The sequence below is a fragment of the Schistocerca gregaria genome, chromosome 4 (genome assembly GCF_023897955.1).
Source record: "Schistocerca gregaria isolate iqSchGreg1 chromosome 4, iqSchGreg1.2, whole genome shotgun sequence".
Taxonomy (NCBI): Eukaryota; Metazoa; Arthropoda; class Insecta; order Orthoptera; family Acrididae; genus Schistocerca; species Schistocerca gregaria.
The window spans coordinates 222,566,579-222,585,206 of NC_064923.1; positions in this window are offsets into that span (position 1 = coordinate 222,566,579).

Consider the following 18,628-nt stretch of genomic DNA (forward strand, 5'->3'; position numbering starts at 1 on the left):
TGTAATAATCGTGGGAAGGGATGTGGCATAAGCGCCACAGTATCCACTCAGTGTTCCACAGGCAGATTTGTTCGATACATATACTGTACGCATATTTAACTAGTACATGCTGTAACGCTCTTTATAAATGTGTTACTTTGGAATACATTGAATAAAAGTGTGACGTTCTTTAAAATAATCTTCTTAGTGTTACACTGAATGAATGCCTGAACTGGTAATGCATAAAAAGCTGGAGTTACAGTGTAGCGTGTTGTAACGGCAAGTGCGGTACTTCCTCCGTTAGAAAAAAAAAAAAAAAAAAAAAAAAAAAAAAAAAAAAAAAAAAAAAAAAAAATTCGAGCTGATTGGAGTATGCAACTCCCAATACCAATAAAGAAGTACAGTCGCTGCAAAATAAATTCGGCATCTAAGGCACTGAATCCTCTGACCTTGTTCAAAATTGGTATCTTTGGTCCCTGTACAAATAATAAATAAATAACATTTCCTTACCTCTAAAGCAGAAACGGTGGATCGCGAGATGTTCTGGTATCTCATGAAGAAGAATAAAGTATACTGCTACAGGCTCAGCGCTGCGTAATGCTGGCCGTATTACTTTGAAATGTGCATGAAATTCTTTTCGCTGATAAATATAAACATTTAAGAAAAATTGAATGTTTTTAAAAAACATGTGACCTAGACAGGGGGACGGCACTGATTTGTGTGAATTACTAACACTGACCTTTTCAATAGTGAAATAGTATTCATAATTAAGTTTGGCTTTCCAAAACGTCTGACAATTGAAATTACACTACTCAGAAAAATTACATCCTTTTTTAGTCATTGCCTCACAAACAATGAGATTTATACAGCAAGTATTATCTAGCCTCACTAAAAAAGCATGAAGTCAAATCATCAAATAACGTACAACTGTATTAATAAATCTTAGGAACATTACAAAAGGGAAATATATAACTAGCCTTTACATCAAATCTATGTACATTGAGAGTTACTCGACAGTTGCAATTACTAGCCAGTTCACATACACTAACTTGCTGGCAAAACGGAAGACAAATATTTAGCATCTTTACGCAACAGCTGAAATAATGTACGAGGGAACCGTGTCTGGCTGATCAGTGGGAAGCACATTCACATCTTCTACTTAAGACACTGTTTACAACGTAGAACATCATACAGAATCTTGAAACACCAACCACGTTCGATGCATGGTCTCCTAAAATATGGGGCAGGCCAGCTGGTAAGCCGGTTGCAGTCTCCATGTCTCGACATAAGACGTATTTTGTTAAAATGTGATTTACGGGTACCTGTACACCACAAGCATTGCATAGCAGGAATCCTCCAGCCGGAGGAGGAGTCCACGCATCAGAGGACAGTGCCGAATCTGGAGGTGCGTCAAGAGGACTTCTGCTCTCCGCAGAGGCCGGAAGGATGAACTCCTTGACCGTGTCTTTGGTTTCACCGACAGTAGCTAGATGTTCCTAAAACCTAACGACTTCTCCTCCCACAGACGCATAAGTCTATCCCTTAACAGCGAGGTATCTGCTTGTACAGGGACAGCACATACAGAAACTATTGTTGCCAAGCAGGCATTCCTCACTGTAGCATATGCTACTGTATTACATTGCGTTCCCACGAGCCCTAGTACCCAGCAGAATGACACCTTGCCCTGCCTCTGTAAGTGGAAATGGGTATCGAGGATCATTTGAATATACTTTCCTATTGGGTACATGTGATTATTGCCTGAAGGGCAATTACGGAGTCGGTGCAGATAGGGAATTCGATAGCATGATTACATGGCATTGGGTCCAGTGTCTTCACTATAACATATAATTCAACATCATACACTGTGAATGTATTACGTATTCGTGCGTTGAGAATATACACAAGGAAACATCATAATGGAATTATTCACATCGGATGTAAATCGCTAGAAGTGACGAACAGGTGCAGACAAACAAATGATTAAAATTTCAGAAAAATTGGATGATTTATTCAAGAGAAAAATCTTCGAAAATTGAGCGTCTCAGTAACGAAGAAGTTTTTCGGTTTGTTGGATGCCCTCCTGAGGGATATCGTGCCAAATTCTGCCCAATTGGTGCACCAGTCGTCAAAGTCCAGAACTGGTTGGAGTATCCTGCCCACAATGCTCCAAAAGTTCTCATCTGAGGAGAAATCCGGCTACCTTGATGGTCAAGGTAGGGTTTGACAAGCACGAAGACAAACAGTACAAACTCTCACCGTGTGCGAGTTGGAATTATCTGGCTGAAATATAAGATCAGAATGGCCAACCATGAAGGGCAATAAAACTTGGCGTATAATATCGTCGACGTACCGTTGTGTTTTAAGTGTGCCGATGATAGCCAACGAGTCTGTATGAAAAGAAATGGCACCCAAGACCACCACTCCTGGCTGTCATGTCGTATGGAGCACGAGCGTCTCAAGACACTTCTTCGCCTTAGAATCTCGTTGATTGGAGCATAATTGTCTTCAGTGATGCGTCCCAATTTGAACTAAGTCCCTATGACCTGCAACGGCTTGCCTGCAGACGTTCTTGAATAAATCATCCATTTTTTCTGAAATTGTTCAAATGGTTCAAATGGCTCTGAGCACTATGGGACTTAACTTCTGAGGTCATCAGTCTCCTAGAACTTAGAACCACTTAAACGAAACTAACCTAAGGACATGACACACATCCATGCCCGAGGCAGGATTCGGACCTGCGACCGTAACGGTCGCGCGTTTCCAGAGTGTAGCGCGTAGAACCGCTCGGCCACCGCGGCCGGCTCTGAAATTGTGATCATTTGTTTATGTGTAGATGTGTAACACATGTACAAATTTCCGTGGCTTTTGGATAATTCCTTCGAGATGCGTCGTATTCTGAAAATAAAAAAGCGTAGCCAAAGAAATTCCACTGCTTTGACAAGATTGGCTATTGTGACACAATTTTCTGTTTATACGATCGCTTACTTTAAGGTAAGATGTGGCACTATCGTGTAACAAAGTCTACGGTGTCTATACAGACACTCGAATGTACGGGTGGTCTACCATCTATTAGAAAATCCCTACGGTTCTGTTTAGCAGGTTACACTTTCTGATGAGAGGGTAATGCTAACACTGGCAGGACAGGTTTCTCAATTTGCTCAGTCTCTTGCACACAGTTACATGCTGACTGGAGTAATACTTGCGCGAAGATAATATGTTATTTAAGCCAGCTTATGTTCAGCCGCACGAAGAAGTCCCGTGAAGGTGATATGGAAATTTTATGATACGAAAATGCACCCTCATCACCTACTTTAAATATTGTCCACTACACCTCCAGTAAGCAACACATTGTCTTCGAGAGGACACAGGTTGCAGATTGACCTGTCCCTCTTCGATCGTGTTTTTTGGTTCAAGTGGCTCTGAGCACTATGGGACTTAATATCTGAGGTCATCAGCCCCCTGGAACTTAGAACTACTTAAAACTAACCAACCTAAGGACATGACACACATACCTGAGGCAGGAGTCGAACGTGAGACGTAGCGGTTGCGCAGTTCCAGACTGAAGCGCCTAGAACCGCTTGGTCACACCGGCCGGCCGTGTTTCTTTTTCTTTTCCTTTCCTTTCTTCCATATGCTGCCATCTCGCTTAAGGTTTAGGAATGTGGATGGATGCTTCGAAGTCAGTTCTAAGTAAGTACCCGTTGTGTGTTAAGTGCTTAGCAATGAGGTCCACGTACTCATATTTTTGGAGTATTAGTACGATGCACTCAAAAACATGAGAAGTTCCATACCGGTGTATCTCAGTTACCTTCTATACTCTGATCATAAGTTTAATGTTGAGTGTTGAGAGCCACCAGAAAATTTAACGAGCCACATAACAGAGAACTTCTTCAGTGCAAGCGGTCTGCCTATGCCGTAGACGCTGACGTGTTCTCATGGGGGGAGTACGATGCTTCTGCTTCAGATCATTACAAGGATTGATCACTGATTCCCGTTCGTCATGGAATATTTTACTTTAGCCACTACGTTTTCACGGTTGCTATAAATGTGTTGTTTATGTTTGGGAATTCCGGCGCCTTGTTCGTTCGGCGAAATGAGTGAGCTGCGCAGTGGAGGAGCATACCCATTAAGTTGCGGGCATTATTCAACAACCTTCATTTTCTTTCTTTTTCTTAAGAGAGAGTCGATAAGTCGTGATGACGGTGTTGTGTGATGTCCTTAAGTTAGTTAGGTTTACGTAGTTCTAAGTTCTAGGGGACTGATGACCATAGATGTTAAGTCCAATAGTGCTCAGAGCCATTTGAACCATTTTGGAGTCCATAAGTGTAACAAAGGAGATCCTGAAGCTGAATACCTTATTTCAGATGTCCTGCCATGAGCTACTTTTGGGTGTCAAGCCTTTTTCGTAATATCTTCTCTTTATTTTAGAACCTACTATTAATGATAAATATTTCTCCACCCTGTCTGTAAAGTTATAAGTCTACTCTTTCTTTTGCACTACAGTTGCTTCTACAGACCTCCCTACGGGTGCCTTTGCGGACTTTCTAGACGCTTTACTGCAATTCTGTAGCTAATAGGGCCTTTGTAGGGTGATAGTTCCTCTGCGTTTGGATAGCTTTAGTACATTCATTTCATTATACACGATTTAACTCGCATAATGTTGATAAAATAAATGGTAGAAGAAATACGAGGATCAGTCTGAAACAAAGAAGAGAGTAACGAGCAATGTTAAAGCAAATACTCATCTGTGAAGTGACGAAAGCACTGTACACTACAGTCAGAAAAGCTTGAAAGGGTGTAGTGTTGAAAAGGCACCCAGTTACTTTGTAAAAAAAAATTAAAAAATTGATATGTCGCAGTCGTAACGCACTTTACTCGGATTAGAATTAGTGGCCGAATTGATCCAGGTTACATGTAGTGTCCATAATACTCTTTTGGTGAATGTTAGGTTAACACCTTGAAAGCAATCGCAACTAACTACTTACCTAGTCTTATTTATTTGAGGCCATCATCTTTCGCTTACCCAAAGTTTGCGGTTAGTCAAACGGTAACCCACCTGTTTCTTTAAATAAAAGTGGGAAAATGTAAAATAATTGTGGGACGAAAGCACAGGAGAAGTTTGGACCTAAAGGGAAAGAAATACATGCTGGTGCCACAGTTATCCATTCATCGAACAGAAAACTTTTCAGAAGATCAACATTAACTAATTGAGATGCACACTTTTGTTCCTTTTAACCACTGAAATTACTGTACTCTGCAATACCGAATAAAACACCTTAGTGATAGCTCAACACGAATTTTGATAAGATACAGTCATATAACGATCGTAGTTTTACAGTTCCTCAGGTGACTAAAAGCTGAACTAAGAAGGTTTGGTATTACACCACGCAGTCCATTTAATCATTATTAGTAAAGTTTCCACAGGGACAAAAGAACTTGGGAACGTAATGATGTCATTATATCAATGACTATCAATCAGTATATTTTGGTAAAAGATTGTAACCACCATACAGAAACAATGATGTAAGTGTAAGAACAAGTAAGTAGTCATAGTCATGATACCCACGTTAGCCGGCCACAGGGCTCTTTATAATCGATATTAAAGAACCAAGTCATTTACATATTCATCGCCCGAGAGAACTGAGGTAGCCTACTGCAACACATGAAAACAAAGTTACAACTAAGTCTTAAATACTGCTGCGAAACAGCAACTGTGCAAATCTGAAGAGGATAAAAAACCAGCCAACCAGTTGCAAACGAAGCTTTATCAGCTCCTGCCTTAGGGTTCGATATTTATAAAAATATCTTCTTCACTTTTTCTGAAGAAGATATTTTTACAAATATCGAAATCTTGGTCAAGGGCTAATAAAGCTTTGGTTGCAACTGGTGGGCTGAATTTTCAAACTCTTGAAAGTTATAACATTGACTATTGACAGAACCTATTCTATTGTAGGAAGATCAAACGATGAAAGCCGATTTTCCTCTAATAATCTTGGTGGTGTGATTCTTGAGTTTCTCCCGGCGTATTTGATAATCAAAATATTATCTCTGACACAGAGAGTCTACCCCAGGAATTGGAACATCTGAGAACTGTGTTTCGAAAAAATGGGTACTCAGAGTGGCAGATTCAACGTGCTCTCCGCCCAACCACTGCAGCACAACCTGTTGAGATGGATGAAGTCACGAGGAAGGAGGTAGGCACTGCATTTATTCCATACACAGGCGCACTCTCGAGGAAAATCGGCCGCATTCTGAAGAAACACCGGGTCGGAACTGTGTTTTGTCCTCCGAATAAAACTCGTGCACTGATGGGAAGCGCGAAAGATGACCTCAGTTTGAGGAAGGCCGGCGTGTACCAGATTCCGTGTCAATGTGGCAAGTCGTATATTGGTCAGACGATGCGTACCGTCGAGGATCGATGCCGTGAACACCAGAGGCAGACTCGACTGATGTATCCGAGCAAGTCTGTCGCTGAACATTCTTTGTCGGAAAATCACGCTATGGAGTATGACCGCACGAGGATTCTGGTACAGACGTCGAGATACTGGGACAGCGTTGTTAGAGAGGCCATCGAAATTCGCACCAATGACGACCTCATAAACCGTGACTGTGGCTATAATCTTAGCAAGGCTTGGGAACCAGCGAGTGGGTTAAGAGTAAAACGAGCAAACGCATAGTTGTGACGACCACGGCGGACAGAGCCATCACACCGACGTCATCTCAGACGCCGTCGCAATCTGTTCCACCGCGCTACCGTGGCGCGGGGCGCGGACGGCGGAGGGAGCGCGCCGCAGGCGGAGGGTATTTAAATCGGCCGCCGCCGCGACCGAACCCAGTTCCCCCTGAGCAGCCATAGTGTACGGATCTCCGTGCCGGCACGTTCACAGGAGCTCAGTCCGTCAGTTCACATGATGATGGCGACATGTTTGATCGCCGAAATATTGTGCCCGTTGGACACTATAGACCGGCAGTACACCCGTGTATATTTTGATAATCTTGGTGGTGTTGACCTCCACAGCTGATTGACGCTAATATTACTGATTAATGGAAATCACAACGGCTGTAACTACTCAACCACGATACTGTTGTACTTGGCCTGCGGCGACCGTTCTCGGAAACGCGCGCTGCCATTATCGTAAAAACAGTATCCAACTCGTGAACACTGTGAAGGTCTGGATAGTTTCATGTGCAGGTTGTCCGGTCGTTACAACAGCAGAACACCTCCTGATCGGCTTCTATGGGACAGGCAAACACAACAGCCGAGTGGAGCCTCCCTTATTCCCAGGTGCAATAGAGTTGCAGTCGACTAACTCGCATTAATTGTGTCACGACCGGTTTCATTCTGTATCAGGTTGCCTCGTGTTAAGCGAAACAAGAATTTAGGGTTAAAGCTATATAATGGGTTGGTGTACAATATCGTAGCGTTTTTCCGTAAGTTTAATAAACACAACGGATACACTTTAATCGTTTAAAATATATTCCTCTTCACTATATACAACAGTCTGGCAAATGTGGGAGAAAGCTCGTGCTTTTCAGGCGAAGAACTCGTCATGTTCGGAGCGGATTTTCAACGGCAAGGAAATTGCTAGAAGGTTGTTCGATAGAAAGCGGAAAAGGTGAAAATTTGAGGGCACAAGATTCTGTGATTAAGGTGGGTGCGGAATGACTTCAACTGTATAGTATTTTTGGTCAGTCTAACAAGTTGCTGGGGAGCTTCATTGTGTAGCAGCATCACTTCACGTAGTCTTCCTCGTCGTTGTTCTCGGACTACGTCTCTCTGTTGTTGACAATAAATGTAAGTAGTGATGTTTACACCCTGGGAAGCAATTCGTATCATACCACACTGTTGCTGTTCCACCAGCTCCGTAACATTATCTTTTACTGATACGCGCAGGTCTTTCTTTGTACCGGAAGGTGCTGCTTATTTTTGGCTCAATCACTCCTTTCTTTTCCTTTCATTGGCAAAAAGACACCATTTCTTGTCACCAGTAGCTTTACAGGTTACAAATCGTCTGTATTGTTCACAATCGAATTGGTGATGAGTAAGCAGAAATGCATATATGATCATCCGACGGCTTTTGTGCTTTTGGCTTAGAGATTCGGTACGCTCACACCCGATTTTTAAAGCGTTTCCACGGCCTGAAAGCATCTTACGATGGTGCTTCAAATGGCTCTGAGCGCTATGGGACTTAACTGCTGAGGTCATCAGTCCCCTAGAACTTAGAACTACGTAAACCTATCTAACCTAAGGACATCACACACATCCATGCCCGAGGCAGGATTCGAACCTGAGACCTTAGGGGCCTCGCGGTTCCAGACTGTAGCGCCTAGAAACGATCGGTCACCCCGGCCGGCGTACGATGGTGGAATGATCACAGATAATCGCATTTGCCAGTTTAAGAGTACACTGACGTGGCCCATTGTGGATTATTACGCCTAAACGGTCTTCATCAAACCTCGAAGGAATACACAGAACAAATTTTTCTGGCTGCTTCCGCTGTTGTCTCCCTTCTATTGTACTCAAAACGGAAGAATGCGTCGGAAATGTTCCTATTTCTCCACTTCAAACTACAGTTTCTAACGTTCACAGTTCCATTCACTATCTCCAAATGACAGAACGGCAACATGCTAACTCCAATAGTAGCAGTGGACTACAAATAAAAAATGAGAATCGATAAATAAACACATAGCAATCGGAATAACAACAGGCAGAACAAAAACGCTACTAAGTTACACATCAACCTCATAAGTATATCAACTTCACGAATAAAAAAAAGCAATTCCCACAGCCAACAGTACTCACCAAGTAATGCATCATGATAGAAAAGGTCTCTGTCATATTGAACGTTAGTGACAATATCTCGAAACGACGATTACATAAACATTGTGCAAAGCGCCTGGCGGAAGCATGCCTAAGGATTAAGTGCACGCGGCACAGCAGCCTGTGTAGACTGTTCAGATACGGATGCTCCACGACAGAGGCAAGCACGTAAGTGTATTACGTGGTCTCTGCCGAGTGTAATATATCGATCGTAGGATAATAATTGTTACAAAACAAAAACCTTAAAGACAGAATGACATTAAAGCGTAAAAATAATTCGATTCCTGTGTATGTAATTTTTAAACCAATTTTTTTTTAAATTCTTTTAGTGAGGGCAACCTAGTGATGTTTTGAGAGAATGAAGGTGTATTAATATGGCTGTGGTGGCTTTCCATTAATTTTGATGTTACTGAAATATTCTATCTAGGTAATCCTCAAGGCAACGGCCTTGTCGCAGTGGATACACAGGTCCCCATGAGATCACCTAAGTTAAGCGCTGTAGGGCGTGGTTGGATGGGTGACCATCCAGGCCCCATTTTCGGGGTGCAATCAGAATCGTGATGAAAATTGAGGAGCTACTCGACCGAATAGTAGCGGCTTCGGTCAAGAATACCATCATAACGACCGGAAGAGCAGTGTGCTGACCCCAAGCCCCTCCTATCCGCACCCTCCAATGAGGATGACATAGCGGTCGGATGGTCCCAGTAGGCGATTCGTGACCTGAAGACGGAGTACTTGAGGTACTTCTCAACGTTGATTTTGTAACTGTACCGTGTTAGCCGCATCAGAAGTATTTCATGTTAGCATCTGTTGCTTTAGCATCTGGGTGTGGAATTCAACCGCTAGCGCAACAGGTCGCATTTGTGCAGTGCAAGTTAAAGCTGTCACAGTATATAAGTATAGGAAACCGTAGACATTTTGTAATCGTTTGTTGTAAATGTAAACAGTTGTTTCATTGTGTAAAATCTTTCGACAAATTGTGTGCCTCTTTAAAAAATGGTATTTAATTAGTATATGGTAATAAATCCAGCACTCTACTCGTGGAACAGGCGTTCTGGCATGTTGCAGCACGCTAATGCGGCGTTATGTGCATCTGCGTGTGACGGAAAAATGAAATGGACTTCATATAAACGCTTACTCATCCGTCGCTCAATATTTCTCGTTCCACTCTCGAAAGGTGACGCAGTACATCAGCATAATTATCGGTGCCTCTGTCACCGATGCTAGTGGTAAGACCTCGTGAGGAAAACACGACAAACCCGGTACTCTGTTATACAATTTTGATGAACTTCAGCGACGAAGGAAATTTTACTATATGGCAAACGAGTGTTTATGAAAGTGCATCAGAACGTCAGGCTAACACAAATGGCTGAGCAAATCTGAAAGATGTATGCTAAACCAGATTGAGAAGTTACGCTATTGCTTTTCAGTGTTACTTAACAGTCGGTGTTGCTGCATCTTTCTGTAAGATTTTTATTCTCAAGAAACTGCTTTATTATCACAATGAGTTACATTTAATGTTCTTTTCAACAGCCTTTGGCGTTCGGTATTGAGAAAAATTACTGTGTGCACCTAGCTATTGAAGATAGGAAAAATACTTACGTAAATAGATAACTATGTTGTGTGGATTGCGTAAATACCTCCCTTTCTGGCCTCATCCTTTCTATATTGCAACAGAAGCAGCTCCTTCTGAGACACGAAACAGGCTCACTTGTTGCTGATGTTGTAATTGTCTTCAGTGAGAAGACCGGTTTGTTCCAAGTGTCCGTTCTACTCTATCCTCTGCAAGCCTCTTCACCTCCGAATAACTTTTGGAACATTCGTCCTTTAGAACCCGCTTACTGGATTTATCCCCCCCCCCCCCCCACTTCACTCCAATTGGTCTTCCCTTGATGTTTCAGAATATGTTCTACCAGCCTATCCGTTCTTTAATAAAGCAGTACCACAAATTTCTTGTCCCCACGCTTCTATTCAGTACATCCTCATTGGTTACATAATCTACCCATCTAATTTTCAGCACTCTTCTGTAGCAACACATTTTAGATTCCTCTATTCTCTTCTTCTCTAATCTGTTTATAGTCCATGTTTCACTTCTATACATGGCTGCACTCCAAATAACTTCAGAAAAGGCTTCCTAACACTTAAATCCGTATTCGGTGTTAACAAATGTCTCTTCAGAAACACTTTTCTTGCCATTGCCAGCCTATTTTTTTTATATCCTTTCTACTTCGACCATCAACAGTTATTTTACTGTCAACAGCAAATTTATCTACTACGTTTATTGTCTCGTTTCATAACCTGATTCTCTCATCACATAATTTATTTCGTCTATATTCCCTTATTCTTGTTAGGATTTTGTTGATGTTCTTCTTATATTCTCTCTTTAAGAAGCTGCCCATTTCGTTCAACATCAGAGACAGTGCGCAAACCTGTCTCACTCCCTTCTCAATCACTGCTTCCCTTTCAAGTGTCTCGACTCTTACAACTACCGCCTGGTTTTCGTACAAGCTACTGGTAACCTTTCACTCTCTGCTTTTTACCCTGTTACTTACAGAATTCCAAAGAGAGTGTTCCAATCAACATCGTCAAAGGCTTTCAATAAGTCTACAAATGCTGTAAACGTAGGTTTGTCATTCCTTAACGTATCTTCTAAGGTAAGTCGTAGGTTCAGTATTGCCTCGTTTGTTCCTATGTTTCTCCGGAACCCAAAGTGATCTACCCCGAGGTTGGCTTATTCCAGTTTTTCCATTCTTCTGTAAGAATTTCGTGTTAGTATTACGTTATTATTACTTATTTCAATACACAAAGTCGTAATTATTTTTAGATGATGGGTTTGGGTCTCTTCAGAGTACATCTTCAGATCTTATATTTCTTGATGATCATAGTTCTGAAGACGATCTTTTAGAAGACGGAAATCGGTCATATAAAAATAACAAACTTAAATACGATCACAACATTGTGTATTGATATAAGTTATAATGTCATAAAGAAGGTGTTTTTTTTAGAACAATTTCCCAAAAGTTTTATTACATTCTTCTTGAAATCTGACGGTATTTCGCCTGCCTCATGCATCTCTTGAATCTTTTCATCTGTGGCGCTGGTTGGCATATAAATTTGTACTACTGTGAAGGACGTGAACTTGGTGTCAATCTTGGCTACGATAATGCGTCCAGTATGGTGATCGTAGTAACTTACCCGCTATTGCTTCATTCATTATTGAACCCACTCCTGCATTCCCACTTGTCCAGAAGCCCTGTTACTCCTGCCAACTTCACTAATTCCCACTAGATTCCAACTTCAACCTATCCACTACTCTTTCTAAATTTTCTAACCTACCTGCCCGATTAGGAATCTAACATTTCACGTTCCAATCCGGTTTCGTTTCTCCTGATAACGACATCCTACTGATTAGTCCCCGCCTGTAGGTCCGAATGAGGGACTATTTTGCCTCCAGAATACCTCATCCAAGATCATTTAACCACACAGTGGATTTGCATGCTCCTTGAAAAAACTGCAATTATGATCTCCCCTGACCTTCAGCCGTCAGTTGTTGATGTTAAATGGTACTGCACTTGTTCTAACAATTCGAGAGGATTTACCCTTGCCTACCACAAGACTACGCGACGTGATATTCCTCTGTCGTTTCAAAGCAAAATTCTCAGGCCGACAAGACAAAAATAGCTTGTTTATGCGCTCCTCCTAATGTCAATAGAATAGTATGTAACTGTGCAGTGAAAATAAAGGAAATTAATCTCACAATTAGGGAATTAGTTAAATGTATAATAAGGTTGACAAATTAAATACTGAGCTAGAACAACTTTATCAATATCTACTAGAAAATAAGAAAGCGCTTTCATTCACCCACACAGAGACACCCAATATACACACAAGCACTCGTGCGTGCACACACGCACACATTGCAAAGCCATGTCTCGGAACGCACATCTCTCTCTCTCTCTCTCTCTCTCTCTCTCTCTCTCTCTCTCTCTGTCTCACAAACACACACACACACACACACACACACACACACACACACACACACACACACACACACACACATTCATACATACACCCACGCAAGTGGAATGTCCATGCACAGGGTTGACAAACGTTTAGAAGACGTGGAAGGGCCAACAATGAGAATGGTACTTAAAACCACAATCTTCTCTGTAATAATGAACAGCAAGTTTCTGTTACACAAGCGTTACTTAGAGAAGATAAATATAAATTTAAACACAAGTAAACTTAAAATGGAGAAACAATAGTTGAACTAAATACTGTTTGTTACAGTAAGTAGGCCGAAGCAATCTTTATTTCGCAGGGGTCACTCTTATACAAAATTTCGAACGGCCATAAGGCCCTTAAATAAAACCCACAGAAGTATAACACTAGAATTAAGTAAATATTTCTAAATTAAATTACACAACAACCAATAACAAGAATCTATCCCCGGAGAAAAAAGGGCAAATTCAAAACTTTAAGACTGGTAATCTTGGAATGAGTTACAAGAAGTGTGCACCCAATTAAGCCAAGCTGGCTGCCAAAGGCAGTGAATTACAGATGGAATTTAAACATTCAAAAACTTAAGTACAGTAAATGTTCGTAAATTAATGTAGAGAAAACAGATTAACAGCTTCGTTACGTTAGATCACAAGACAGTTACTTAAAACCGCCTATCAGACAGCATAACCGGAAAACTTTACTTGTTTAGCAGCTATAGCTGGAATCATAACTCCAGCGAGAGATAACTGTCATTGGCAATGCTGTCGAGATACAAGCACAGGCCGAAATACAGGAATATGTACACGCGGTCAAGCGCTGCATCAATACGACGACACGGCTCAGAAGCCAAAGCTGTCAACAAAAAGCGTACACATTACGACAATAAAATCAAGAGCTCCGACAATAAGGTGTTCAGGTCCTTCAAGACTTTATAAAGCCTTAAAGTAACGTAACGTTCGCTAAGAAATTAAGTTAAGTGAATAAGGATTAAACGTTTTTAATTATAAGTAGAAATTTCAGTTCCTGTACTAAAACTGCTAATACAAGGATGAGAAACTTGTGATAACCAAGAGCAGGTTTATCAACAGACATCGAATGCTCTTTCGAAACCTCAGAATAGTAGAGAGAAGCTTACTCGCCTGACACGGACTTCAGGCTTAACATCTACAGATAAAATTGAGGTTGCAGACCTTCAATATTTAAACCTATCTAAAGCAAATTTAAAGGAACATTAGTGTAAAACGTCAAAAGCTGATTCAACATTGCTCAAAACTTACGAAAGACAAGGAATGGCTTAAAGCTAAAGAACCACAAATCGGAACACCAGTCCACGTCAAGCACCGCCGGCAGACTCTGAGCGGAACAGTTGAAAGACAAATTTACCACTTCAGTCAGTGGCCCATCTAAGTCAACATTCATGTAACCCGAGACCAACTCGGAGGTTCCATCAGACCAGCTGCCCGTACAACACTACTTATACACACATAATTATAAATCACTAAGCAAAACAGCAAATGTACACTCGCTGCTTCAAATAGGTCACAGTAATGTAAGGAAACCTCATCTTTCAAACTCCCCAGCGAGTTTCACTGAGGGAACAAACACATTTGTCATTATTCAGAACACTATTCTGGCCACCAACATGCAAACTGCACACGGCGAGAACAGCACAGAAGGCAAATTACTAATGCACTGTCTCTCCAAAACTCAGAAATCAGCGTTACTATATGCTATCGCACTTTCGACTCCAAATACAGCAATAGGCTCCAACGGCCACCATGTCAACAGACTAGCCTCTCAGTCCGTACGTGCTGCCACCTCGTAACAACAACAAACGGGCAACCGTGGAAAGGGTCCCTTCTTTTCCTCACTGGCAAACAGCGATAAAGCGAGGGAATCAGTACGGCACTCGCGCCTCCTACCGAGACGCCAGTCAATCAGAGGATCCAAGGATAGCACAACATAGCCAACAGGTGCAGATGTGAAAAATGATACAACTAAAAGCTGTTTAACACACAATGGCATCTGACTACTCCAAGACAAAGAAAATCTCATTCGACATAACTAGAATCACCGAAGCAGTAAAGCAGGTGTCTGCAGTTACAACACAAACATAAATGTGAGAAACACATACAACTCATCAAATGTTGTGATATAAGAGACAAAAAAGGTTGGTTGGTTTAAAAGGGGAGGAAATGTTCATATTGTAGCAATTCCACATGAGAAAGAATAAAACAAACGAGACATACAGCACAATACCGAGAGAAAGGAAAAACCACAAGAACGACTCAAGAGCAACAAACACTACGAGGAACAAAATAGGACAAGAAAAACACAGAGACGCAGGAAACAGGTAGAAGAGATTAAAACAGGACAGCAGATTACCATGGCTGGCTGCCACGAAAATAAATGGATAAGCCAGCCACTCTGCAACACATTAAACAAAATGTTCAAATGTGCGTGAAATCTTATGGGACTTAACTGCTAAGGTCATCAGTCCCTAAGCTTACACACTACTTAACCGAAACTATCATAAGGACAAACACACACATACGCATGCCCGAGGGAGGACTCGAACCTCCGCCGGGATCAGCCGCGCAGTCCATGGCTGCAGCGTCTCTGACCGCTAGGCTAATTCCACGATGCAACACATTAAAACCTCGAGACTAAAAGCAATAGGGTGGAGGACACAGAGGGACAAAGGACATGTGCTAAAACTTAGATTGAACAATAAAACCCACCCTCACGTATAAAGCCTGAAACCAGATCAGCCGATGAGTCGTTGTCTGTTAAAATTAATGATAACGGTAACAGAATATGACATCTCAGGGAAGCCAAAGTAAGGAAATGCAAAGAATACGGGCCACTGTCATACGGACGCCTCACCGACACTGGTGGGTATTCGCGACGCAGGAGGTAGCCGTAGGTCGCCCAAGCGTGGCCAATGAGGAGCCGGCAGACAACCATCCAGTCCCTGCCTGAGGCCCTCATGGAGGAATTCCACACATTCGTAGTCTCCTTAATGGCACGCACAAGCAGTTTGTTGTGCGTACTGAGATTATGCCATTCCGTCTCCCAAAGCTGAGAAACCTTGCTGCATAATAATGATCACAGGTCAGTTACTGGGATGCCGATCTCCAGAAGCGGTTTCCGTCTACCCTGTTTGGCCAATGTGTCAGAAGTTCATTTCCTCGTATTCCGACGTGACCCGGGCTCCAGAAAAACACCACTGAATGACTGCTCAAGGAGTCAGTACAGAGAAGAAGGGAATTAGCGGATGTGCTCAAGAGCACGAGAAATGGCCGCCAGCTCTGCAGTGAAAACACTGCAGCCATCTGGCAAAGGAGTGCTGTTCAATATGTCCCCCATGAACATACACGAAGCTAACATAACCATCAGCCATCAAGTCGTCGGTGTAAACCACTTCATGGCCTTGGTACATGTCAAAAATCGAGAGGAAGTGACAGCAGAAAGCGCGGGGTTAACTGAGGCCTTAGGGCCATGGAATAGGTCCAGACGAAGCTGCGCATAGGTATACTCTATGGAGGTGTATGTAGATGGAAGCGGAGGGGAGGTGGTAAAGGAAAGTAGTTCACACAGGAAGGATTGGGTACGAACTGTGATCGTAAGCCCTGACCTGGGCCGCCGATGGAGGAGATGAACAGCCGTGGCTGGGATAAAGAGACGGTAATGCAGATGCTTAGAAGAACTACAAATGAGTGCAACGTAACTGGTGAGCAGTTGTGCCCGCCTAAATTTCCATGGAGGGACTAAGGCCTCCACCAGGAAGCTGGTCGCCGAACTCGTCCTAAAAGCTAGTCGAACGCCATAATGTTGGACTGGGTCGAGTAAATGAAATGCTGAGGGCAAAGCCGACCATAAACCAGACTCCCATAGTGAAAGCGGGATTGAACAAGGGCTCTGTAGAACTGCAGCAGCGTAGAGCGATCTGCACCCCAGTTGGTGTTGCTCACTCATCGGAGGGCACTGAGGTGTAACCAGCACTTCCGCTTCAGCTGATGAAGATGAGGAATCCAAGTCGATTTGGCGTTGAAAGCCAATCGTAAGAATCGACATGTCTCCACTACAGTGAGTGGATCGTCATTAAGGTAAAGTTCTGGCTCTGGATGAACGGTACAATGCTGACAGAAGTGTACGACACATGACTTCGTGGCTGAAGCCTGGAAGCCATGGGCTAGAGCCAATGACTCCGCCTTGTGGATGGCTCCCTGTAGGCGTCGCTTAGCAACACCAGTACTGGAGGAGCAGTACAAAATGCAGAAGTCGTCTGCTTACAGAGTAGGTGCGACAGATGCTCCTACAGCTGCTGCCAGACAGTTGATTGCCACGAAAAATAGAGATAATACAGAGCCCTGCGGGAATCCATTCTCCTGGATGTGAAGGGAACTATGGGAGGCACCAACTTGGACATGAAAAGTATGGAGAGACAGGAAATTTTTTGATAAAAATCGGGAGCAGACCACAGAGACCCCATTCATATGATGTGGCAAGAATACGATGCAGCCAGATCGTGTCGTAAGCTTTTCATAAATCAAAAAAGACGACAACCAGGTATTGGCGTCTGGAAAAGGCTGTTAGATGGCAGACTCGAGGGACACAAGATTATCAGTTGTAGAGAGAACCTGGCGGACACCGCCTTGGTGTGTAACCAGTAGACCCCGTGACTAAAGGTGCCAACACAACCGCTAACTCACCATACGTTCTAGTAGCTTACAAAGAGCGATGGTGAGGCTGATGCACCGATAGCTATCCACGTCAAGTGGGTTTTTACCGGATCTGAGCACTGGAACGATGGTACTCTCCCGCCATCGTGATGGAAAGCTGACATCGTACAAGAAGGTTGAAGATGACGAGGAGATGTCGCTCGTGGTCAGATGGGAGTTGTTTAACAATCTGATTGTCGACCCGATATGGCCCAAGAGCTGTGTTGGAGCAATATACAAGGGCGCTGAGGAGCTCCCTCTGTAAAATGGGCGTTATAGGGTTCACTGTGAAGTGAAGTGGACGAGAGGACTTTCTCTTCATCCGCTGTTTGAGGATGCAAATGACTGAGGGGTAATTCTCCGATGCAGAGGCTTGAGCATACCGCTCAGCAAAGTGCTCGGCAATTGTGTTTGCGTCGGTAGATAACACGCCATTAATGTTAATGCCAGGGACACCTATCAGGGTCTGGTACCCAAAAACACGTCTGATCTTCGTCCAGATTTAGGAAGGCGACGTATAGCACCCAATGGTCGTGAAGTACCTCTCCCAACACTACTGTTTCCATCTTTTTACAAGCTAGCGAATGCGGACACGAAGCTGTTACCTGCTCCAGGGAAGCGATCCACTTATGTCGCTATAGAGCCCGCCTACGCTCTTTAATGGCCTCAGCAATTTCCGGCGACCACCAAGGTACTGTCTTTTGCCGGAGACGCACTAAGGAAGAAGTGATCGCTTTTTGTGCTACAGAAACGATCGTCCTGGTGACTCGGTCAACCATCACATCGGTGCTACCAAGTGGGGGGGGGGGGGGGGGGGGGAGGTGGAGAGGAGAGAGGGAGGAGATTCAATGGGAGCAGCAAAGGTGAAAACTTCACAGTCTCCCTTGTTTAAAGCTTATCTGGGTAGGCCTCCATGGTCATGACTCTGAGGAAGTGACAGCAAGATGAGGAAGTGGTCACTACCACACAAGTCATTGTGGGCTCTCCAGTGGACAAATCGGAGAAGCCCTGGTCTGCAAAGTGATAAATCAGTGGCCGAGTAAGTACCATGAGCCACAGTGAAATGCGTGAGTGCCCCACTATTTAAGAGGCAGAGGTCGAG